Consider the following 26,156-nt stretch of genomic DNA (forward strand, 5'->3'; position numbering starts at 1 on the left):
GACTGAGCCACACACACAGAGCAGGAAAGGCCCAGGCTCCATTCCCGGCCTGTGCTGAGTTAGCCTGATCTCACACCCGGTGTGGTACTGAGCCACACACACAGAGCAGGAAAGGCCCAGGCTCCATCCCCGGCCTGTGCTGAGTTAGCCTGATCTCACACCCGGTGTGGGTACTGAGCCCCACACGCAGAACAGGAAAGGCCCAGGCTCCGTTCCCGGCCTGTGCTGTGTTAGCCTGATCTCACACCCGGTGTGGTCCCCAGGGGTCAGTGAGCGTGGAACCCACCAGGGGTCAGTGAGCCGGGGAACTCTGGAGTTGGCCTCATTGAAACAAATAAGCTGCTGAAGGGGATTGACAGGGTAGATGCTGAGAGGTTGTTTCCCCTGGCTGGAGAGTCTAGAACTAGGGGGCACAGTCTCAGGATAAGGGGTCGGCCATTTAAGACTGAGATGAGGAGGAATTTCTTCACTCAGGGGGGTGGTGAATCTGTGTAATTCTCTGCCCCAGAGGGCTGTGAATGCTGAATCTTTGAGTATATTGAAGGCTGAGATAGAGAGATATTTGGACTTTAGGGAAATCGATATACTAAATGGCGGAGCAGGCTCGAGAGGCCGTATGGCCTACTTCTGCCCCATATACTTATGTTTGTATCAACCCCGTGCATTGACCCTCAGTCCCGCTGATTAACCCTTTCCTCTCCTCCGCAGTCCCGGTTGACAGTCCGTCTACTGTACGCTGTGTTCGTGGCCGTGATCGGTTCCCTTCAGTTTGGCTACAACATTGGAGTCATCAATGCCCCAGACCAGGTAAGGAGACAAGGAGGTCTAGCCGTCTAGCTGCCTGGCAATGCCTGCACATGGGCTGCACCACATTAGAGCTCGGGGGAGGGAGGGGAGTGAATCACTCGGTTCCTGCTCCTGATCCCTGTCCAGGGACCACTGGGTTAGGGAGGGGTGTGAATCAGCCCGGGTTCCTGCTCCTGATCACTGTCCAGTGACCCCTGGGTTAGGGAGGGTGTGAGTCAGCCCGAGTTCCTGCTCCTGATCACTGTCCAGTGACCCCTGGGTTAGGGAGGGGGTGAATCAGCCCGGGTTCCTGCTCCTGATCCCTGTCCAGTGACCCCTGGGTTAGGGAGGGGATGAATCAGCCCAGGTTCCTGCTCCTGATCCCTGTCCAGTGACCCCTGGGTTAGGGAGGGGGTGAATCAGCCCAGGTTCCTGCTCCTGATCCCTGTCCAGGGACCACTGGGTTAGGGAGCAGGGTGAATCAGCCCGGGTTCCTGCTCCTGATCCCTGTCCAGTGACCCCTGGGTTAGGGAGGAGGGTGAATCAGACCGGGTTCCTGCTCCTGATCCCTGTCCAGTGACCCCTGGGTTAGGGAGGGGGTGAATCAGCCCGGGTTCTTGCTCCTGATCCCTGTCCAGGGACCACTGGGTTAGGGAGCAGGGTGAATCAGCCCAGGTTCCTGCTCCTGATCCCTGTCCAGTGACCCCTGTGTTAGGGAGGAGTGTGAATCAGCCCGGGTTCCTGCTCCTGATCCCTGTCCAGTGACCCCCGGGTTAGGGAGGGAATGAATCTGCCCTGAGAGCTGTTGAGGATTTAAATGACTAAAGCTCCCAAGGTTGTGACCTTCAGAGGGTTGGAATCTCATTTACTTTACACAGCAGAGGGACAACCAGTGACCATTAAATCTAAGAAAAGATTATATGCATATTGTACATGTGTGTTTATCTATGTATGCATGGGTATACTTGTCTATACACTATGTCTAGATCTGTGTTTATGTGGTCAATCATACATGTATTTCTGTGCTTTGGCAACTTAAGATGTATCTTGTCATGCCAATAAAGCAATTTGAATTTGAATTGAATTGAAGCGTGTGTGAGTGGGGGAGGGTTGTGTAACTGGAGGAACCGGTGTTTCTCACTCTCGGTCCTACGATAACTCCCCTCTGTCTCTCTCTCTCCATATTTCGTCAGTCACTTCCGCACAGTCACTGCGATCTCCGTCACAGGCAGGAATAAGGCAATGAATCAGGCATACACACCCCCTGTAACAGCCAGTCAGAGAGCGCGGCTCAGACATGACAGTCAGACCACATCCTGCGGGAGAATTACCGCCCAGTCTGAAGCACCACGAAATGAACCACCCACCAGGCACAAAGCAGACGGTCACAGAGGACGCAGGCCCCCACAGGCAGCATCCCGCAACCAGGAGACACAGTGTAGGAAAAGCTCAGGATCCATTCCCGGCCTGTGCTGAGTGAGCTCGATCTCACTCCCCGCAAACTGTGGGGACTCCTCACCCCCAAACTGTGGGACTCCTCACCCCACAAACTGTGGGACCCCTCACCCCCCAAACTGTGGGTCTCCTCACCCCGCAAACTGTGGGACTCCTCACCCCCCAAACTGTGGGGACTCCTCACTCCCCAAACTGTGGGACTCCTCACCCCACAAACTGTGGGTCTCCTCACCCCGCAAACTGTGGGTCTCCTCACCCCGCAAACTGTGGGACTCCTCACCCCCCAAACTGTGGGGACTCCTCACTCCCCAAACTGTGGGACTCCTCACCCCGCAAACTGTGGGTCTCCTCACCCCGCAAACTGTGGGACTCCTCACCCCCAAACTGTGGGGACTCCTCACCCCCCAAACTGTGGGACTCCTCACCCCCCAAACTGTGGGACTCCTCACCCCCAAACTGTGGGACTCCTCACCCCCCAAACTGTGGGACTCCTCACCCCCAAACTGTGGGACTCCTCACCCCTCAAACTGTGGGACTCCTCACCACCCACACTGTGGGACTCCTCACCACCCCAAACTGTGGGACTCCTCACCACCCCAAACTGTGGGACTCCTCACCCCCCAAACTGTGGGACTCCTCACCACCCACACTGTGGGACTCCTCACCACCCCAAACTGTGGGACTCCTCACCACCCCAAACTGTGGGACTCCTCACCCCGCAAACTGTGGGACTGCTCACCCCCCAAAATGTGGGACTGCTCACCCCCCAAACTGTGGGACTCCTCACCACCCAAACTGTGGGACTCCTCACCCCCCAAACTGTGGGACTCCTCACCCCCCAAACTGTGGGACTCCTCACCCCCCAAACTGTGGGACCCCTCACCCCCCAAACTGTGGGACTCCTCACCCCCCAAACTGTGGGACCCCTCACCCCGCAAACTGTGGGACCCCTCACCCCCCAAACTGTGGGACTCCTCACCCCCCAAACTGTGGGACTCCTCACCCCCCAAACTGTGGGACCCCTCACCCCACAAACTGTGGGACTCCTCACCCCCCAAACTGTGGGACTCCTCACCCCGCAAACTGTGGGACTCCTCACCCCGCAAACTGTGGGACTCCTCACCCCCCAAACAGTGGGACCCCTCACCCCGCAAACTGTGGGACCCCTCACCCTCCAAACTGTGGGACTCCTCACCCCCCAAACTGTGGGACTCCTCACCCCCCAAACTGTGGGACTCCTCACCCCCCAAACTGTGGGACACCTCACCCCCCAAACTGTGGGACTCCTCACCCCCCAAACTGTGGGGACTCCTCACCCCCAAAACTGTGGGACTCCTCACCCCCCAAACTGTGGGACTCCTCACCCCCAAACTGTGGGACTCCTCACCCCGCAAACTGTGGGACTCCTCAGCCCCAAACTGTGGGACTCCTCACCCCTCAAACTGTGGGACTCCTCACCCCCCAAACTGTGGGACTCCTCACCCCCCAAACTGTGGGACTCCTCACCCCCCAAACTGTGGGACTCCTCACCCCCCAAACTGTGGGACTCCTCACCCCCCCAAACTGTGGGACTCCTCACCTCGCAAACTGTGGGACTCCTCACCTCGCAAACTGTGGGACTCCTCACCCCCCAAACTGTGGGACTCCTCATCCCCAAACTGTGGGACTCCTCACTCCCCAAACTGTGGGACTCCTCACCCCCCAAACTGTGGGGACTCCTCACCCCCAAACTGTGGGACTCCTCACCCCCCAAACTGTGGGACTCCTCATCCCCAAACTGTGGGACTCCTCACCCCCCAAACTGTGGGGACTCCTCACCCCCAAACTGTGGGACTCCTCACCCCCCAAACTGTGGGACTCCTTACCCCCCAAACTGTGGGACTCCTCACCCCCCAAACTGTGGGACTCCTCATCCCCAAACTGTGGGACTCCTCACCCCACAAACTGTGGGACTGCTCACCCCCGAAACTGTGGGACTCCTCACCCCCCAAACTGTGGGACTCCTTACCCCCCAAACTGTGGGACCCCTCACCCCCCAAACTGTGGGACTCCTCACCCCACAAACTGTGGGACCCCTCACCTCCCCAAACTATGGGACTCCTCACCTCCCCAAACTGTGGGACTCGTCACCCCCCAAACTGTGGGACTCCTCACCTCCCAAACTGTGGGACTCGTCACCCCCCAAACTGTGGGACTCCTCACCCCCCAAACTGTGGGACTCCTCACCCCCCAAACTGTGGGACTCCTCACCTCCCAAACTGTGGGACTCCTCACCCCCCAAACTGTGGGACTCCTCACCTCCCAAACTGTGGGACTCCTCACCCCCCAAACTGTGGGACTCCTCACCCCGCAAACTGTGGGACTCCTCATCCCCCAAACTGTGGGACTCCTCACCTCCCCAAACTGTGGGACTCCTCACCCCCCAAACTGTGGGACTCCTCACCCCCCAAACTGTGGGACTCCTCATCCCCCAAACTGTGGGACTCCTCACCTCCCCAAACTGTGGGGACTCCTCACTCCACAAACTGTGGGACTCCTCACCCCCCAAACTGTGGGACTCCTCACCCCCCAAACTGTGGGACTCCTCACCCCCCAAACTGTGGGGACTCCTCACCCCCCAAACTGTGGGACTCCTCACCCCCAAACTGTGGGACTCCTCACCCCCCAAACTGTGGGACTCCTCACCCCCCAAACTGTGGGACTCCTCATCCCCCAAACTGTGGGACTCCTCACCCCCCAAACTGTGGGACTCCTCACCCCCCAAACTGTGGGACTCCTCACCACCCAAACTGTGGGACTCCTCACCCCCCAAACTGTGGGACTCCTCATCCCCCAAACTGTGGGACTCCTCACCCCCCAAACTGTGGGACTCCTCACCTCCCCAAACTGTGGGGACTCCTCACTCCACAAACTGTGGGACTCCTCACCCCCCAAACTGTGGGACTCCTCACCCTCCAAACTGTGGAACTCCTCACCCCCCAAACTGTGGGGACTCCTCACCTCCCCAAACTGTGGGACTCCTCACCCCGCAAACTGTGGGACTCCTCACCCCACAAACTGTGGGACCCCTCACCCCCCAAACTGTGGGACTCCTCACTCCCCAAACTGTGGGGACTCCTCACCCCCCCAAACTGTGGGACTCCTCACCCCCCAAACTGTGGGACTCCTCACCCCCCAAACTGTGGGACTCCTCACCTCCCAAACTGTGGGGACTCCTCACCCCCCAAACTGTGGGACTCCTCACCTCCCAAACTGTGGGGACTCCTCACCCCCCAAACTGTGGGGACTCCTCGCCCCCCAAACTGTGGGGACTCCTCACCTCCCAAACTGTGGGACTCCTCACCCCCCAAACTGTGGGACTCCTCACCCCCCAAACTGTGGGACTCCTCACCCCCCAAACTGTGGGATTCCTCACCCTGCAAACTGTGGGACTCCTCACCTCCCCAAACTGTGGGACTCCTCACCCCCCCAAACTGTGGGACTCCTCACCCCGCAAACTGTGGGACCCCTCACCCCCCAAACTGTGGGACTCCTCACCCCACAAACTGTGGGTCCCCTCACCCCCCAAACTGCGGGACTCCTCACCCCACAAACTGTGGAACTCCTCACCCCCCAAACTGTGGGACTCCTCACCCCCAAACTGTGGGACTCCTCACCCCCCAAACTGTGGGACTCCTCACCCCCCCAAACTGTGGGACTCCTCACCCCCCAAACTGTGGGAACCCTCACCCCCCAAACTGTGGGACTCCTCACCCCGCAAACTGTGGGACTCCTCACCCCCCAAACTGTGGGACTCCTCACCTCCCCAAACTGTGGGACTCCTCACCCCCCACACTGTGGGACTCCTCACCCCCCAAACTGTGGGACTTCTCACCCCCCAAACTGTGGGACTCCTCACTCCCCAAACTGTGGGACTGCTCACCCCACAAACTGTGGGACCCCTCACCCCCCAAACTGTGGGATTCCTCACCCCCCAAACTGTGGGACTCGTCACCCCCCAAACTGTGGGACTCCTCACCCCCCAAACTGTGGGACTCCTCACCCCCCAAACTGTGGGACTCCTCACCCCCCAAACTGTGGGACTCCTCACCCCCCAAACTGTGGGACTCCTCACCCCCCAAACTGTGGGACCCCTCACCCCCCAAACTGTGGGGACTCCTCACCCCCCAAACTGTGGGACCCCTCACCCCCCAAACTGTGGGACTCCTCACCCCCCAAACTGTGGGACCCCTCACCCCCCAAACTGTGGGACCCCTCACCCCCCAAACTGTGGGGACTCCTCACCCCCCAAAATGTGGGGACTCCTCACCCCCCAAACTGTGGGACTCCTCACCCCCCAAACTGTGGGACCCCTCACCCCTCAAACTGTGGGACTCCTCACCCCCCAAACTGTGGGACTCCTCACCCCCCAAACTGTGTGACTCCTCACCCCCCAAACTGTGGGTCTCCTCACCCCCCAAACTGTGGGACTCCTCACCCCCCAAACTGTGGGACTCCTCACCCCCCAAACTGTGGGACTCCTCACCCCCCAAACTGTGGGACTCCTCACCCCCCAAACTGTGGGACTCCTCACCCCCCAAACTGTGGGACTCCTCACCCCCCAAACTGTGGGACTCCTCACCCCCCAAACTGTGGGTCTCCTCACCCCCCAAACTGTGGGACTCCTCACCCCCCAAACTGTGGGACTCCTCACCCCCCAAACTGTGGAACTCCTCACCTCCCAAACTGTGGGGACTCCTCACCCCCCAAACTGTGGGACTCCTCACCTCCCAAACTGTGGGGACTCCTCACCCCCCAAACTGTGGGGACTCCTCGCCCCCCAAACTGTGGGGACTCCTCACCTCCCAAACTGTGGGACTCCTCACCCCCCAAACTGTGGGACTCCTCACCCCCCAAACTGTGGGACTCCTCACCCCCCAAACTGTGGGATTCCTCACCCTGCAAACTGTGGGACTCCTCACCTCCCCAAACTGTGGGACTCCTCACCCCCCCAAACTGTGGGACTCCTCACCCCGCAAACTGTGGGACCCCTCACCCCCCAAACTGTGGGACTCCTCACCCCACAAACTGTGGGTCCCCTCACCCCCCAAACTGTGGGACTCCTCACCCCACAAACTGTGGAACTCCTCACCCCCCAAACTGTGGGACTCCTCACCCCCAAACTGTGGGACTCCTCACCCCCCAAACTGTGGGACTCCTCACCCCCCCAAACTGTGGGACTCCTCACCCCCCAAACTGTGGGAACCCTCACCCCCCAAACTGTGGCACTCCTCACCCCGCAAACTGTGGGACTCCTCACCCCCCAAACTGTGGGACTCCTCACCTCCCCAAACTGTGGGACTCCTCACCCCCCAAACTGTGGGACTCCTCACCCCCCAAACTGTGGGACTTCTCACCCCCCAAACTGTGGGACTCCTCACTCCCCAAACTGTGGGACTGCTCACCCCACAAACTGTGGGACCCCTCACCCCCCAAACTGTGGGATTCCTCACACCCCAAACTGTGGGACTCGTCACCCCCCAAACTGTGGGACTCCTCACCCCCCAAACTGTGGGACTCCTCACCCCCCAAACTGTGGGACTCCTCACCCCCCAAACTGTGGGACTCCTCACCCCCCAAACTGTGGGACTCCTCACCCCCCAAACTGTGGGACCCCTCACCCCCCAAACTGTGGGGACTCCTCACCCCCCAAACTGTGGGACCCCTCACCCCCCAAACTGTGGGACTCCTCACCCCCCAAACTGTGGGACCCCTCACCCCCCAAACTGTGGGACCCCTCACCCCCCAAACTGTGAGGACTCCTCACCCCCCAAAATGTGGGGACTCCTCACCCCCCAAACTGTGGGACTCCTCACCCCCCAAACTGTGGGACCCCTCACCCCTCAAACTGTGGGACTCCTCACCCCCCAAACTGTGGGACTCCTCACCCCCCAAACTGTGTGACTCCTCACCCCCCAAACTGTGGGTCTCCTCACCCCCCAAACTGTGGGACTCCTCACCCCCCAAACTGTGGGACTCCTCACCCCGCAAACTGTGGGGACTCCTCACCCCACAAACTGTGGGACTCCTCACCCCCCAAACTGTGGGACTCCTCACCCCCAGAACTGTGGGACTCCTCAGCCCCCAAACTGTGGGACTCCTCACCCCGCAAACTGTGGGACTCCTCACCCCCCAAACTGTGGGAATCCTCACCTCCCAAACTGTGGGGATTCCTCACCCCCCCCAAACGGAGGGACTCCTCACCCCCCAAACTGTGGGACTCCTCACCCCCCAAACTGTGGGACTCCTCACCCCCATACTGTGAGATACCTCATCCCCCAAACTGTGGGACTCCTCACCCCCCTCAAAATTTGGGGACTCCACACCCCCCAAACTGTGGGACTCCTCACCCCTCAAACTGTGGGACTCCTCACCCCCCAAACTGTGGGACTCCTCACCCCCCAAACTGTGGGACTCCTCACCTCCCCAAACTGTGGGACTCCTCACCCCCAAACTGTGGGACTCCTCACCCCCCAAACTGTGGGACTCCTCACCCCACAAACTGTGGAACTCCTCACCCCACAAACTGTGGGGACTCCTCACCTCCCAAACTGTGGGACTCCTCACCCGCCAAACTGTGGGTCTCCTCACCCCTAAACTGTGGGACTCCTCACCCCCCAAACTGTGGGACTCCTCACCCCCCAAACTGTGGGGACTCCCCACCCCCCAATATGTGGGAATCCTCACCGCCCAAATTGTGGGGACTCCCCATCCCCAAACTGTGGGGACTCCTCACCCCCCAAATTGTGGGGACTCCCCACCCCCCAAACTGTGGGGACTCCCCACCCCCCAAACTGTGGGGACTCCCCACCCCCCAAACTGTGTGGACTCCTCACCTCCCAAACTGTGGGGACTCCCCACTCCCCAAACTGTGGGGACTCCTCACCCCCCAAAATGTGGGGACTCCCCACCCCCCAAACTGTGGGACTCCTCACCTCACAAACTGTGGAGAGTCCTCACCCCCCAAACTGTGGGGACTCCTCACCCCCAAACTGTGGGGACTCCCCACCCCACAAACTGTGGGACTCCTCACCTCCCCAAACTGTGGGACTCCTCACTCCACAAACTGTGGGACTCCTCACCCCCCAAACTGTGGGACCCCTCACCCCCCAAACTGTGGGGACTCCTCACCCCCCAAACTGTGGGACCCCTCACCCCCCAAACTGTGGGACTCCTCACCCCCCAAACTGTGGGACCCCTCACCCCCCAAACTGTGGGACCCCTCACCCCCCAAACTGTGGGGACTCCTCACCCCTCAAAATGTGGGGACTCCTCACCCCCCAAACTGTGGGACTCCTCACCCCCCAAACTGTGGGACCCCTCACCCCTCAAACTGTGGGACTCCTCACCCCCCAAACTGTGGGACTCCTCACCCCCCAAACTGTGTGACTCCTCACCCCCCAAACTGTGGGTCTCCTCACCCCCCAAACTGTGGGACTCCTCACCCCCCAAACTGTGGGACTCCTCACCCCGCAAACTGTGGGGACTCCTCACCCCACAAACTGTGGGACTCCTCACCCCCCAAACTGTGGGACTCCTCACCCCCAGAACTGTGGGACTCCTCACCCCCCAAACTGTGGGACTCCTCACCCCGCAAACTGTGGGACTCCTCACCCCCCAAACTGTGGGACTCCTCACCTCCCAAACTGTGGGGATTCCTCACCCCCCCAAAACGGAGGGACTCCTCACCCCCCAAACTGTGGGACTCCTCACCCCCCAAACTGTGGGACTCCTCACCCCCATACTGTGAGATACCTCATCCCCCAAACTGTGGGACTCCTCACCCCCCTCAAAATTTGGGGACTCCACACCCCCCAAACTGTGGGACTCCTCACCCCTCAAACTGTGGGACTCCTCACCCCCCAAACTGTGGGACTCCTCACCCCCCAAACTGTGGGACTCCTCACCTCCCCAAACTGTGGGACTCCTCACCCCCAAACTGTGGGACTCCTCACCCCCCAAACTGTGGGACTCCTCATCCCACAAACTGTGGAACTCCTCACCCCACAAACTGTGGGGACTCCTCACCTCCCAAACTGTGGGACTCCTCACCCGCCAAACTGTGGGACTCCTCACCCCCAAAACTGTGGGTCTCCTCACCCCTAAACTGTGGGACTCCTCACCCCCCAAACTGTGGGACTCCTCACCCCCCAAACTGTGGGGACTCCCCACCCCCCAATATGTGGGAATCCTCACCGCCCAAATTGTGGGGACTCCCCACCCCCCAAACTGTGGGGACTCCTCACCCCCCAAATTGTGGGGACTCCCCACCCCCCAAACTGTGGGATTCCTCACCCCCCAAACTGTGGGACTCCTCACCCCCCAAACTGTGGGGACTCCCCACCCCCCAAACTGTGGGGACTCCTCACCTCCCAAACTGTGGGGACTCCCCACTCCCCAAACTGTGGGGACTCCTCACCCCCAAACTGTGGGGACTCCCCACCCCCCAAACTGTGGGACTCCTCACCCCACAAACTGTGGAGAGTCCTCACTCCACAAACTGTGGGGACTCCTCACCCCCAAACTGTGGGGACTCCCCACCCCCCAAACTGTGGGACTCCTCACCTCCCCAAACTGTGGGACTCCTCACTCCACAAACTGTGGGACTCCTCACCCCCCAAACTGTGGGACTCCTCACTCCACAAACTGTGGGACTCCTCCCCCCAAACTGTGGGTACTCCTCACCCCCCAAACTGTGGGACTGCTCACCCCACAAACTGTGGGACCCCTCACCCCCAAACTGTGGGGACTCCTCACCCCGCAAACTGTGGGGACTCCTCACCCCGCAAACTGTGGGGACTCCTCACCTCCCCAAACTGTGGGACTCCTCACCCCCCAAACTGTGGGACCCCTCACCCCCAAACTGTGGGACTCCTCACCCCGCAAACTGTGGGGACTCCTCACCTCGCAAACTGTGGGACTCCTCACCCACAAACTGTGGGACTCCTCACCCCCCAAACTGTGGGAATCCTCACCCCCCAAACTGTGGGACACCTCACCCCCCAAACTGTGGGACCCCTCACCCCCCAAACTGTGGGGACTCCTCACCCCCCAAACTGTCGGACTCCTCACCCCCCAAACTGTGGGACTCCTCACCTCCCAAACTGTGGGGACTCCTCACCCCCCAAACTGTGGGACTCCTCACCACCCAAACTGTGGGACTCCTCACCCCCCAAACTGTGGGACTCCTCACCCCCCAAACTGTGGGGACTCCTCACCCCACAAACTGTGGGACTCCTCACCCCCCAAACTGTGGGACTCCTCACCCCGCAAACTGTGGGACTCCTCACCCCCCAAACTGTGGGGACTCCTCACCCCCCAAACTGTGGGACTCCTCACCCCCAAACTGTGGGACTCCTCACCCCCCAAACTGTGGTACTCCTCATCCCCAAACTGTGGGACTCCTCACCCCCCAAACTGTGGGACTCCTCACCTCCCAAACTGTGGGACTCCTCACCCCCCAAACTGTGGGACTCCTCACCTCCCAAACTGTGGGACTCCTCACCCCCCAAACTGTGGGACTCCTCACCCCCCAAACTGTGGGACTCCTCACCTCCCAAACTGTGGGACTCCTCACCCCCCAAACTGTGGGACTCCTCACCTCCCAAACTGTGGGACTCCTCACCTCCCAAACTGTGGGACTCCTCACCCCCCAAACTGTGGGACTCCTCACCCCCCAAACTGTGGGACTCCTCACCTCCCAAACTGTGGGGACTCCTCACCCCCCAAACTGTGGGACTCCCCACCCCCCAAACTGTGGGACTCCTCACCCCCCAAACTGTGGGGACTCCTCACCCCGCAAACTGTGGGACTCCTCACCCCACAAACTGTGGGACTCCTCACCCCCCAAACTGTGGGACTCCTCACCCCCCAAACTGTGGGACTCCTCACCCCCCAAATTGTGGGACTCCTCACCCCCCAAACTGTGGGACTCCTCACCCCCCAAACTGTGGGACTCCTCACCCCCCAAACTGTGGGACTCCTCACCCCCCAAATTGTGGGACTCCTCACCCCCCAAACTGTGGGACTCCTCACCCCACAAACTGTGGGACTCCTCACCCCCCAAACTGTGGGACTCCTCACCCCCCAAACTGTGGGACTCCTCACCCCCCAAACTGTGGGGATTCCTCACCCCCAAACTGTGGGACTCCTCACCCCCCAAACTGTGGGACTCCTCACCCTGCAAACTGTGGGGACTCCTCACCCCCCAAACTGTGGGACTCCTCACCTCCCGAAACTGTGGGACTCCTCACCCCCCCAAACTGTGGGACTCCTCACCCCCCAAACTGTGGGACCCCTCACCCCCCAAAATGTGGGACTCCTCACCCCCCAAACTGTGGGACTCCTCACCCCCCAAACTGTGGGGACTCCTCACCCCCCAAACTGTGGGACTCCTCACCCCCCCAAACTGTGGGACTCCTCACCCCGCAAACTGTGGGGCTCCTCACCCCACAAACTGTGGGACTCCTCACCCCCAAACTGTGGGACTCCTCACCCCCCAAACTGTGGGATTCCTCACCCCCCAAACTGTGGGACCCCTCACCCCCCAAACTGTGGGATTCCTCACCCCCCAAACTGTGGGACTCCTCACCTCCCAAACTGTGGGGACTCCTCACCTCCCAAACTGTGGGTCTCCTCACCCCCCAAACTGTGGGACTCCTCACCCCCCAAACTGTGGGACACCTCACCCCCCAAACTGTGGGACTCCTCACCCCCCAAACTGTGGGACTCCTCACCTCTCAAACTGTGGGGATTCCTCACCCCCCAAACTGTGGGGCTCCTCACCCCGCGAATTGTGGGACTCCTCACCCCCCAAACTGTGGGACTCCTCACCCCCCAAACTGTGGGACTCCTCACCCCGCAAACTGTGGGACTCCTCACCCCCCAAACTGTGGGACTCCTCACCCCCCAAACTTTGGGGACTCCCCACCCCCAAAACTGTGGGACCCCTCACCCCCCAAACTGTGGGACTCCTCACCCCCCAAACTGTGAGGACTCCTCATCCCCCAAACTGTGGGACTCCTCACTCCCCAAACTGTGGGGACTCCTCACCCCCCAAACTGTGGGACTCCTCACCCTCCAAACTGTGGGGACTCCTCACCCCCCAAACTGTGGGACTCCTCACCCCCCAAACTGTGGGGACTCCTCACCCCACAAACTGTGGGACTCCTCACCCCCCAAACTGTGGGACTCCTCACCCCCAAACTGTGGGGACTCCTCACCCCCCAAACTGTGGGACTCCTCACCCCCCAAACTGTGGGACTCCTCACCCCCCAAACTGTGGGACCCCTCACCCCCCAAACTGTGGGACTCATCACCCCCCAAACTGTGGGACTCCTCACCCCCCAAACTGTGGGCCTCCTCACCCCCCCAAACTGGGGGGACTCCTCACCCCCCAAACTGTGGGACTCCTCACTCCCCAAAGTGTGGGACTCCTCACCCCCCAAACTGTGGGGACTCCTCACCCCCCAAACTGTGGGACTCCTCACCCCCCAAACTGTGGGACTCCTCACCCCCCAAACTGTGGGACCCCTCACCCCCCAAACTGTGGGACTCCTCACCCCCCAAACTGTGGGACTCCTCACCCCCCAAACTGTGGGCCTCCTCACCCCCCCAAACTGGGGGGACTCCTCACCCCCCAAACTGTGGGACTCCTCACTCCCCAAACTGTGGGACTCCTCACCCCGCAAACTGTGGGACACCTCACCCCCCAAACTGTGGGACTCCTCACCCCCCAAACTGTGGGACTCCTCACCCCCCGAACTGTGGGACTCCTCACCTCCCCAAACTGTGGGACTCCTCACCCCGCAAACTGTGGGACTCCTCACCCCGCAAACTGTGGGGACTCCTCATTCCGCAAACTGTGGAACTCCTCACCCCCCAAACTGTGGAGACCTCACCCCCCAAACTGTGGGGACTCCTCACCCCCAAAACTGTGGGGACTCCTCACCCCCCAAACTGTGGGTCTCCTCACCCCCCAAACTGTGGGACTCCTCACCCCCCAAACTGTGGGACTCCTCACCCCGCAAACTGTGGGGACTCCTCACCCCACAAACTGTGGGACTCCTCACTCCCCAAACTGTGGGACTCCTCACCCCCCAAACTGTGGGACTCCTCACCCCGCAAACTGTGGGACTCCTCACCCCCCAAACTGTGGGACTCCTCACCCCCCAAACTGTGGGACTCCTCACCCCGCAAACTGTGGGACTCCTCACCCCCCAAACTGTGGGACTCCTCACTCCCCAAACTGTGGGGACTCCTCACCCCCAAACTGTGGGGACTCCTCACCCTCCAAACTGTGGGACTCCTCACCCCCCAATCTGTGGGACTCCTCACTCCCCAAACTGTGGGGACTCCTCACCCCCAAACTGTGGGGACTCCTCACCCTCCAAACTGTGGGACTCCTCACCCCCCAATCTGTGGGACTCCTCACCTCCCAAACTGTGGGACTCCTCAACCCCCAAACTGTGGGACTCCTCACCCCCAAAACTGTGGGGACTCCTCACCCCCCAAACTGTGGGACTCCTCACCCCCCAAACTGTGGGACTCCTCACCCCCCAAACTGTGGGACTCCTCACCCCCAATCTGTTGACTCCTCACCTCCCAAACTGTGGGACTCCTCACCCCCCACACTGTGGGACTCCTCACCCCCCAAACTGTGGGACTCCTCACCCCCATACTGTGGGACTCCTCACCCCCTAAACTGTGGGACACCTCATCCCCCAAACTGTGGGACTCCTCACCCCCCTCAAAATTTGGGGACTCCACAACCCCAAACTGTGGGACTCCTCACCCCTCAAACTGTGGGACTCCTCACCCCCCAAACTGTGGGACTCCTCACCTCCCCAAACTGTGGGACTCCTCACCTCCCCAAACTGTGGGACTCCTCACCCGCCAAACTGTGGGGACTCCTCACCCCCAAACTGTGGGGACTCCTCACCCCCCAAACTGTGGGACTCCTCACCCTCCAAACTGCGGGGACTCCTCACCCCGCAAACTGTGGGGACTCCTCACCCTCCAAACTGTGGGGACTCCTCACCCCCCAAACTGTGGGGACTCCTCACCCCCCAAACTGTGGGACTCCTCACCCTCCAAACTGCGGGGACTCCTCACCCCGCAAACTGTGGGGACTCCTCACCCCCCAAACTGTGGGGACTCCTCACCCCCCAAACTGTGGGGACTCCTCACACACCAAACTGTGGGACTCCTCACCCCCCAAACTGTGGGACTCCTCACTCCCCAAACTGTGGGACTCCTCACCCCCCAAACTGTGGAACTCCTCACCCCCAAACTGTGGGACTCCTCACTCCTCAAACTGTGTGGACTCCTCACCTCCCAAACTGTGGGACTCCTCACCTCCCAAACTGTGGGACTCCTCACTCCTCAAACTGTGTGGACTCCTCACCTCCCAAACTGTGAGACTCCTCACTCCCCAAACTGTGGGACTCCTCACCCCCCAAACTGTGGAACTCCTCACCCCCAAACTGTGGGACTCCTCACTCCCCAAACTGTGTGGACTCCTCACCTCCCAAACTGTGGGACTCCTCACTCCCCAAACTGTGTGGACTCCTCACCCCTCAAACTGTGGGGACTCCTCACTCCCCAAACTGTGGGACTCCTCACTCCTCAAACTGTGGGGACTCCTCACCCCCCAAACTGTGGGACTCCTCACCCCCCAAACTTTGGGACTCCTCACCTCCCAAACTGTGGGACTCCTCACCTCCCAAACTGTGGGACTCCTCACCCCCCAAACTGTGGGACTCCTCACCCCCCAAACTGTAGGACTCCTCACCCCCCAAACTGTGGGACTCCTCACCCCCCAAACTGTGGGACTCCTCACCCCCCAAACTGTAGGACTCCTCACCCCCCAAACTGTGGGACTCCTCACCCACCAAACTGTGGGGACTCCTCACCTCCCGAACTTTGGGACTCCACACCTCCCAAACTCTGGGACACCTCACCCCCCAAACTGTGGGACTCCTCACCCCACAAACTGTGGGACTCCTCACCCGCCAAACTGTGTGGACTCCTCACACACCAAACTGTGGGGACTCCTCACCCCACAAACTGTGTTACTCCTCACCCCCAAACTGTGGGGACTCCTCACCCCCCAAACTGTGGGGACTCCTCACACACCAAACTGTGGGGACTCCTCACCCCCCAAACTGTGGGACTCCTCACTCCCCAAACTGTGGGACTCCTCACCCCCCAAACTGTGGAACTCCTCACCCCCAAACTGTGGGACTCCTCACCCCCCAAACTGTGGGGACTCCTCACCCCCCAAACTGTGTGGACTCCTCACCCCCCAAACTGTGGGGACTCCTCACACACCAAACTGTGGGGACTCCTCACCCCCCAAACTGTGGGACTCCTCACTCCCCAAACTGTGGGACTCCTCACCCCCCAAACTGTGGAACTCCTCACCCCCAAACTGTGGGACTCCTCACCCCCCAAACTGTGGGACTCCTCACCCCCCAAACTGTGGGACTCCTCACCCCCCAAACTGTGGGACTCCTCACTCCTCAAACTGTGGGGACTCCTCACTCCCCAAACTGTGGGGACTCCTCACCTCCCAAACTGTGGGACTCCTCACTCCCCAAACTGTGGGGACTCCTCACCCCCCAAACTGTGAGACTCCTCACCTCCCAAACTGTGGGGACTCCTCACCCTCCAAACTGTGGGGACTCCTCACCCTCCAAACTGTGGGGACTCCTCACTCCCCAAACTGTGGGACTCCTCACCTCCCAAACTGTGGGGACTCCTCACCCTCCAAACTGTGGGACTCCTCACCCCCCAAACTGTGGGACTCCTCACCCCCCAAACTGTGGGACTGCTCACCCCCCAATCTGTGGGACCCCTCACCCCCCAAACTGTGGGGACTCCTCACCCTCCAAACTGTGGGACTCCTCACCCCCCAAACTGTGGGACTCCTCACCCCCCAAACTGTGGGACTGCTCACCCCCCCAATCTGTGGGACCCCTCACCCCCCAAACTGTGGGGACTCCTCACCCTCCAAACTGTGGGGACTCCTCACCCTCCAAACTGTGGGACTCCTCACCCCCCAAACTGTGGGACTCCTCACCCCCCAAACTGTGGGGACTCCTCACCCTCCAAACTGTGGGACTCCTCACCTCCCAAACTGTGGGACTCCTCACCCCCCAAACTGTGGGGACTCCTCACCCTCCAAACTGTGGGACTCCTCACCCCCCAAACTGTGGGACTCCTCACCCCCCAAACTGTGGGGACTCCTCACCTCCCAAACTGTGGGGACTCCTCACCCTCCAAACTGTGGGACTCCTCACCCCCCAAACTGTGGGGACTCCTCACCCCCCAAACTGTGGGGACTCCTCACCTCCCAAACTGTGGGACCCCTCACCCCCCAAACTGTGGGACTCCTCACCCCCCAAACTGTGGGGACTCCTCACCCCCCAAACTGTGGGACTCCTCACCCCCCAAACTGTGGAACACCTCACCCGCCAAACTGTGGGACTCCTCACCCCCCAAACTGTGGGACTCCTCACCCCCCAAACTGTGGGACTCCTCACCCCCCAAACTGTGGGGACTCCTCACCACCCAAACTGTGGGGACTCCTCACCCCCAAACTGTGGGACTCCTCACCCCCCAAACTGTGGGACTCCTCACCCCCCAAACTGTGGAACTCCTCACCCCCCAAACTGTGGGACTCCTCACCCCCCAAACTGTGGGGACTCCTCACCCTCCAAACTGTGGGGACTCCTCACCCCCCAAACTGTGGGACTCCTCACCCACCAAACTGTGGGGACTCCTCACCCACCAAACTGTGGAACTCCTCACCCCCCAAACTGTGGGACTCCTCACCCCCCAAACTGTGGAACTCCTCACCCCCCAAACTGTGGGACTCCTCACCCCCCAAACTGTGGGGACTCCTCACCCCCCAAACTGTGGGGACTCCTCACCCCCCAAACTGTGGGACTCCTCACCCCCCAAACTGTGGAACTCGTCACCCCCAAACTGTGGGACTCCTCACCTCCCAAACTGTGGGACTCCTCACCTCCCCAAACTGTGGGACTCCTCACCCCCCAAACTGTGGAACTCGTCACCCCCAAACTGTGGGACTCCTCACCTCCCAAACTGTGGGGACTCCTCACCCCCCAAACTGTGGGACTCCTCACCTCCCAAACTGTGGGACTCCTCACCCCCCAAACTGTGGGACTTCTCACCCCCCAAACTGTGGGGCTCCTCACCCCCCAAACTGTGGGACTGCTCACCCACCAAACTGTGGGACTCCTCACCCCCAAACTGTGGGACTCCTCACCCCCCTCAAAATTTGGGGACTCCACACCCCCCAAACTGTGGGACTCCTCACCCCTCAAACTGTGGGACTCCTCACCCCCCAAACTGTGGGACTCCTCACCCCCCAAACTGTGGGACTCCTCACCTCCCCAAACTGTGGGACTCCTCACCCCCAAACTGTGGGACTCCTCACCCCCCAAACTGTGGGACTCCTCATCCCACAAACTGTGGAACTCCTCACCCCACAAACTGTGGGGACTCCTCACCCCCCAAACTGTGGGACTCCTCACCTCCCAAACTGTGGGACTCCTCACCCGCCAAACTGTGGGACTCCTCACCCCCAAAACTGTGGGTCTCCTCACCCCTAAACTGTGGGACTCCTCACCCCCCAAACTGTGGGACTCCTCACCCCCCAAACTGTGGGGACTCCCCACCCCCCAATATGTGGGAATCCTCACCGCCCAAATTGTGGGGACTCCCCACCCCCCAAACTGTGGGGACTCCTCACCCCCCAAATTGTGGGGACTCCCCACCCCCCAAACTGTGGGATTCCTCACCCCCCAAACTGTGGGACTCCCCACCCCCCAAACTGTGGGGACTCCTCACCCCCCAAACTGTGGGGACTCCCCACCCCCCAAACTGTGGGGACTCCTCACCTCCCAAACTGTGGGGACTCCCCACTCCCCAAACTGTGGGGACTCCTCACCCCCAAACTGTGGGGACTCCCCACCCCCCAAACTGTGGGACTCCTCACCCCACAAACTGTGGAGAGTCCTCACTCCACAAACTGTGGGGACTCCTCACCCCCAAACTGTGGGGACTCCCCACCCCCCAAACTGTGGGACTCCTCACCTCCCCAAACTGTGGGACTCCTCACTCCACAAACTGTGGGACTCCTCACCCCCCAAACTGTGGGACTCCTCACTCCACAAACTGTGGGACTCCTCCCCCCAAACTGTGGGTACTCCTCACCCCGCAAACTGTGGGGACTCCTCACCCCGCAAACTGTGGGGACTCCTCACCCCGCAAACTGTGGGGACTCCTCACCTCCCCAAACTGTGGGACTCCTCACCCCCCAAACTGTGGGACCCCTCACCCCCCAAACTGTGGGACTCCTCACCCCGCAAACTGTGGGGACTCCTCACTCCTCAAACTGTGGGACTCCTCACCCACAAACTGTGGGACTCCTCACCCCCCAAACTGTGGGACACCTCACCCCCCAAACTGTGGGACCCCTCACCCCCCAAACTGTGGGGACTCCTCACCCCCCAAACTGTCGGACTCCTCACCCCCCAAACTGTGGGACTCCTCACCTCCCAAACTGTGGGGACTCCTCACCCCCCAAACTGTGGGACTCCTCACCACCCAAACTGTGGGACTCCTCACCCCCAAACTGTGGGACTCCTCACCCCCCAAACTGTGGGGACTCCTCACCCCACAAACTGTGGGACTCCTCACCCCCAAAACTGTGGGACTCCTCACCCCGCAAACTGTGGGACTCCTCACCCCCCAAACTGTGGGGACTCCTCACCCCCCAAACTGTGGGACTCCTCACCCCCAAACTGTGGGACTCCTCACCCCCCAAACTGTGGGACTCCTCATCCCCAAACTGTGGGACTCCTCACCCCCCAAACTGTGGGACTCCTCACCTCCCAAACTGTGGGACTCCTCACCCCCCAAACTGTGGGACTCCTCACCTCCCAAACTGTGGGACTCCTCACCCCCCAAACTGTGGGACTCCTCACCTCCCAAACTGTGGGGACTCCTCACCCCCCAAACTGTGGGACTCCCCACCCCCCAAACTGTGGGACTCCTCACCCCCCAAACTGTGGGGACTCCTCACCGCGCAAACTGTGGGACTCCTCACCCCACAAACTGTGGGACTCCTCACCCCCCAAACTGTGGGACTCCTCACCCCCCAAACTGTGGGACTCCTCACCCCCCAAATTGTGGGACTCCTCACCCCCCAAACTGTGGGACTCCTCACCCCCCAAACTGTGGGACTCCTCACCCCCCAAACTGTGGGACTCCTCACCCCCCAAATTGTGGGACTCCTCAACCCCCAAACTGTGGGACTCCTCACCCCACAAACTGTGGGACTCCTCACCCCCCAAACTGTGGGACTCCTCACCCCCCAAACTGTGGGACTCCTCACCCCCCAAACTGTGGGGATTCCTCACCCCCAAACTGTGGGACTCCTCACCCCCCAAACTGTGGGACTCCTCACCCTGCAAACTGTGGGGACTCCTCACCCCCCAAACTGTGGGACTCCTCACCTCCCGAAACTGTGGGACTCCTCACCCCCCCAAACTGTGGGACTCCTCACCCCCCAAACTGTGGGACCCCTCACCCCCCAAAATGTGGGACTCCTCACCCCCCAAACTGTGGGACTCCTCACCTCCCCAAACTGTGGGACTCCTCACCCCCCCAAACTGTGGGACTCCTCACCCCGCAAACTGTGGGGCTCCTCACCCCACAAACTGTGGGACTCCTCACCCCCAAACTGTGGGACTCCTCACCCCCCAAACTGTGGGATTCCTCACCCCCCAAACTGTGGGACCCCTCACCCCCCAAACTGTGGGATTCCTCACCCCCCAAACTGTGGGACTCCTCACCTCCCAAACTGTGGGACTCCTCACCCCCCAAACTGTGGGACTCCTCACCCCCCAAACTGTGGGACTCCTCACCTCCCAAACTGTGGGACTCCTCACCCCCCAAACTGTGGGACTCCTCACCTCCCAAACTGTGGGACTCCTCACCTCCCAAACTGTGGGACTCCTCACCCCCCAAACTGTGGGACTCCTCACCCCCCAAACTGTGGGACTCCTCACCTCCCAAACTGTGGGGACTCCTCACCCCCCAAACTGTGGGACTCCCCACCCCCCAAACTGTGGGACTCCTCACCCCCCAAACTGTGGGGACTCCTCACCCCGCAAACTGTGGGACTCCTCACCCCACAAACTGTGGGACTCCTCACCCCCCAAACTGTGGGACTCCTCACCCCCCAAACTGTGGGACTCCTCACCCCCCAAATTGTGGGACTCCTCACCCCCCAAACTGTGGGACTCCTCACCCCCCAAACTGTGGGACTCCTCACCCCCCAAACTGTGGGACTCCTCACCCCCCAAATTGTGGGACTCCTCACCCCCCAAACTGTGGGACTCCTCACCCCACAAACTGTGGGACTCCTCACCCCCCAAACTGTGGGACTCCTCACCCCCCAAACTGTGGGACTCCTCACCCCCCAAACTGTGGGGATTCCTCACCCCCAAACTGTGGGACTCCTCACCCCCCAAACTGTGGGACTCCTCACCCTGCAAACTGTGGGGACTCCTCACCCCCCAAACTGTGGGACTCCTCACCTCCCGAAACTGTGGGACTCCTCACCCCCCCAAACTGTGGGACTCCTCACCCCCCAAACTGTGGGACCCCTCACCCCCCAAAATGTGGGACTCCTCACCCCCCAAACTGTGGGACTCCTCACCCCCCAAACTGTGGGGACTCCTCACCCCCCAAACTGTGGGACTCCTCACCCCCCCAAACTGTGGGACTCCTCACCCCGCAAACTGTGGGGCTCCTCACCCCACAAACTGTGGGACTCCTCACCCCCAAACTGTGGGACTCCTCACCCCCCAAACTGTGGGATTCCTCACCCCCCAAACTGTGGGACCCCTCACCCCCCAAACTGTGGGATTCCTCACCCCCCAAACTGTGGGACTCCTCACCTCCCAAACTGTGGGGACTCCTCACCTCCCAAACTGTGGGTCTCCTCACCCCCCAAACTGTGGGACTCCTCACCCCCCAAACTGTGGGACACCTCACCCCCCAAACTGTGGGACTCCTCACCCCCCAAACTGTGGGACTCCTCACCTCTCAAACTGTGGGGATTCCTCACCCCCCAAACTGTGGGGCTCCTCACCCCGCGAATTGTGGGACTCCTCACCCCCCAAACTGTGGGACTCCTCACCCCCCAAACTGTGGGACTCCTCACCCCGCAAACTGTGGGACTCCTCACCCCCCAAACTGTGGGACTCCTCACCCCCCAAACTTTGGGGACTCCCCACCCCCAAAACTGTGGGACCCCTCACCCCCCAAACTGTGGGACTCCTCACCCCCCAAACTGTGAGGACTCCTCATCCCCCAAACTGTGGGACTCCTCACTCCCCAAACTGTGGGGACTCCTCACCCCCCAAACTGTGGGACTCCTCACCCTCCAAACTGTGGGGACTCCTCACCCCCCAAACTGTGGGACTCCTCACCCCCCAAACTGTGGGGACTCCTCACCCCACAAACTGTGGGACTCCTCACCCCCCAAACTGTGGGACTCCTCACCCCCCAAACTGTGGGGACTCCTCACCCCCCAAACTGTGGGACTCCTCACCCCCCAAACTGTGGGACTCCTCACCCCCCAAACTGTGGGACCCCTCACCCCCCAAACTGTGGGACTCATCACCCCCCAAACTGTGGGACTCCTCACCCCCCAAACTGTGGGCCTCCTCACCCCCCCAAACTGGGGGGACTCCTCACCCCCCAAACTGTGGGACTCCTCACTCCCCAAAGTGTGGGACTCCTCACCCCCCAAACTGTGGGGACTCCTCACCCCCCAAACTGTGGGACTCCTCACCCCCCAAACTGTGGGACTCCTCACCCCCCAAACTGTGGGACTCCTCACCCCCCAAACTGTGGGACTCCTCACCCCCCAAACTGTGGGCCTCCTCACCCCCCCAAACTGGGGGGACTCCTCACCCCCCAAACTGTGGGACTCCTCACTCCCCAAACTGTGGGACTCCTCACCCCGCAAACTGTGGGACACCTCACCCCCCAAACTGTGGGACTCCTCACCCCCCAAACTGTGGGACTCCTCACCCCCCGAACTGTGGGACTCCTCACCTCCCCAAACTGTGGGACTCCTCACCCCGCAAACTGTGGGACTCCTCACCCCGCAAACTGTGGGGACTCCTCATTCCGCAAACTGTGGAACTCCTCACCCCCCAAACTGTGGAGACCTCACCCCCCAAACTGTGGGGACTCCTCACCCCCAAAACTGTGGGGACTCCTCACCCCCCAAACTGTGGGTCTCCTCACCCCCCAAACTGTGGGACTCCTCACCCCCCAAACTGTGGGACTCCTCACCCCGCAAACTGTGGGGACTCCTCACCCCACAAACTGTGGGACTCCTCACTCCCCAAACTGTGGGACTCCTCACCCCCCAAACTGTGGGACTCCTCACCCCGCAAACTGTGGGACTCCTCACCCCCCAAACTGTGGGACTCCTCACCCCCCAAACTGTGGGACTCCTCACCCCGCAAACTGTGGGACTCCTCACCCCCCAAACTGTGGGACTCCTCACCCCCCAAACTGTGGGACTCCTCACCCCCCAAACTGTGGGACTCCTCACCCCCAAACTGTGGGACTCCTCACCCCCCAAACTGTGGGACTCCTCACCCCCCAAACTGTGGGACTCCTCACCTCCCAAACTGTGGGGATTCCTCACCCCCCCCAAACGGAGGGACTCCTCACCCTCCAAACTGTGGGACTCCTCACTCCCCAAACTGTGGGGACTCCTCACCCTCCAAACTGTGGGACTCCTCACCCCCCAATCTGTGGGACTCCTCACCTCCCAAACTGTGGGACTCCTCAACCCCCAAACTGTGGGACTCCTCACCCCCAAAACTGTGGGGACTCCTCACCCCCCAAACTGTGGGACTCCTCACCCCCCAAACTGTGGGACTCCTCACCCCCCAAACTGTGGGACTCCTCACCCCCAATCTGTTGACTCCTCACCTCCCAAACTGTGGGACTCCTCACCCCCCACACTGTGGGACTCCTCACCCCCCAAACTGTGGGACTCCTCACCCCCATACTGTGGGACTCCTCACCCCCTAAACTGTGGGACACCTCATCCCCCAAACTGTGGGACTCCTCACCCCCCTCAAAATTTGGGGACTCCACAACCCCAAACTGTGGGACTCCTCACCCCTCAAACTGTGGGACTCCTCACCCCCCAAACTGTGGGACTCCTCACCTCCCCAAACTGTGGGACTCCTCACCTCCCCAAACTGTGGGACTCCTCACCCTCCAAACTGCGGGGACTCCTCACCCGCCAAACTGTGGGGACTCCTCACCCCCAAACTGTGGGGACTCCTCACCCCCCAAACTGTGGGACTCCTCACCCTCCAAACTGCGGGGACTCCTCACCCGCCAAACTGTGGGGACTCCTCACCCTCCAAACTGCGGGGACTCCTCACCCCGCAAACTGTGGGGACTCCTCACCCCCCAAACTGTGGGGACTCCTCACCCCCCAAACTGTGGGGACTCCTCACACACCAAACTGTGGGACTCCTCACCCCCCAAACTGTGGGACTCCTCACTCCCCAAACTGTGGGACTCCTCACCCCCCAAACTGTGGAACTCCTCACCCCCAAACTGTGGGACTCCTCACTCCTCAAACTGTGTGGACTCCCCACCTCCCAAACTGTGGGACTCCTCACTCCTCAAACTGTGTGGACTCCTCACCTCCCAAACTGTGAGACTCCTCACTCCCCAAACTGTGGGACTCCTCACCCCCCAAACTGTGGAACTCCTCACCCCCAAACTGTGGGACTCCTCACTCCCCAAACTGTGTGGACTCCTCACCTCCCAAACTGTGGGACTCCTCACTCCCCAAACTGTGTGGACTCCTCACCCCTCAAACTGTGGGGACTCCTCACTCCCCAAACTGTGGGACTCCTCACTCCTCAAACTGTGGGGACTCCTCACCCCCCAAACTGTGGGACTCCTCACCCCCCAAACTTTGGGACTCCTCACCTCCCAAACTGTGGGACTCCTCACCTCCCAAACTGTGGGACTCCTCACCCCCCAAACTGTGGGACTCCTCACCCCCCAAACTGTAGGACTCCTCACCCCCCAAACTGTGGGACTCCTCACCCACCAAACTGTGGCGACTCCTCACCCTCCAAACTGTGGGGACTCCTCACCTCCCGAACTTTGGGACTCCACACCTCCCAAACTCTGGGACACCTCACCCCCCAAACTGTGGGACTCCTCACCCCACAAACTGTGGGACTCCTCACCCGCCAAACTGTGTGGACTCCTCACACACCAAACTGTGGGGACTCCTCACCCCACAAACTGTGGGGACTCCTCACCCCCAAACTGTGGGGACTCCTCACCCCACAAACTGTGGGACTCCTCACCCCACAAACTGTGGGACTCCTCACCCGCCAAACTGTGTGGACTCCTCACACACCAAACTGTGGGGACTCCTCACCCCACAAACTGTGTTACTCCTCACCCCCAAACTGTGGGGACTCCTCACCCCCCAAACTGTGGGGACTCCTCACACACCAAACTGTGGGGACTCCTCACCCCCCAAACTGTGGGACTCCTCACTCCCCAAACTGTGGGACTCCTCACCCCCCAAACTGTGGAACTCCTCACCCCCAAACTGTGGGACTCCTCACCCCCCAAACTGTGGGGACTCCTCACCCCCCAAACTGTGTGGACTCCTCACCCCCCAAACTGTGGGGACTCCTCACACACCAAACTGTGGGGACTCCTCACCCCCCAAACTGTGGGACTCCTCACTCCCCAAACTGTGGGAC

General features: G+C 60.7%; 1 protein-coding gene across 1 annotated transcript in view; it reads left to right on the forward strand.

The window, feature by feature from the left end:
• The first annotated feature begins 682 nt into the window (after positions 1 to 682).
• The window catches only part of LOC147091590 (solute carrier family 2, facilitated glucose transporter member 3-like), a 240,930-nt gene continuing 215,456 nt past the window's right edge, over positions 683 to 26,156 (forward strand). The window contains exon 1 of the mRNA XM_085976611.1: positions 683 to 807. The gene's annotated coding sequence lies outside the window, so the exon portion shown is untranslated. The remainder of the gene's footprint in view (positions 808 to 26,156) is intronic.

The sequence above is a fragment of the Somniosus microcephalus genome, unplaced genomic scaffold (genome assembly GCF_052327205.1).
Source record: "Somniosus microcephalus isolate GS21.2 unplaced genomic scaffold, FLI_Smic_1.0 unresolved_chr3, whole genome shotgun sequence".
Lineage (NCBI taxonomy): Eukaryota > Metazoa > Chordata > Chondrichthyes > Squaliformes > Somniosidae > Somniosus > Somniosus microcephalus.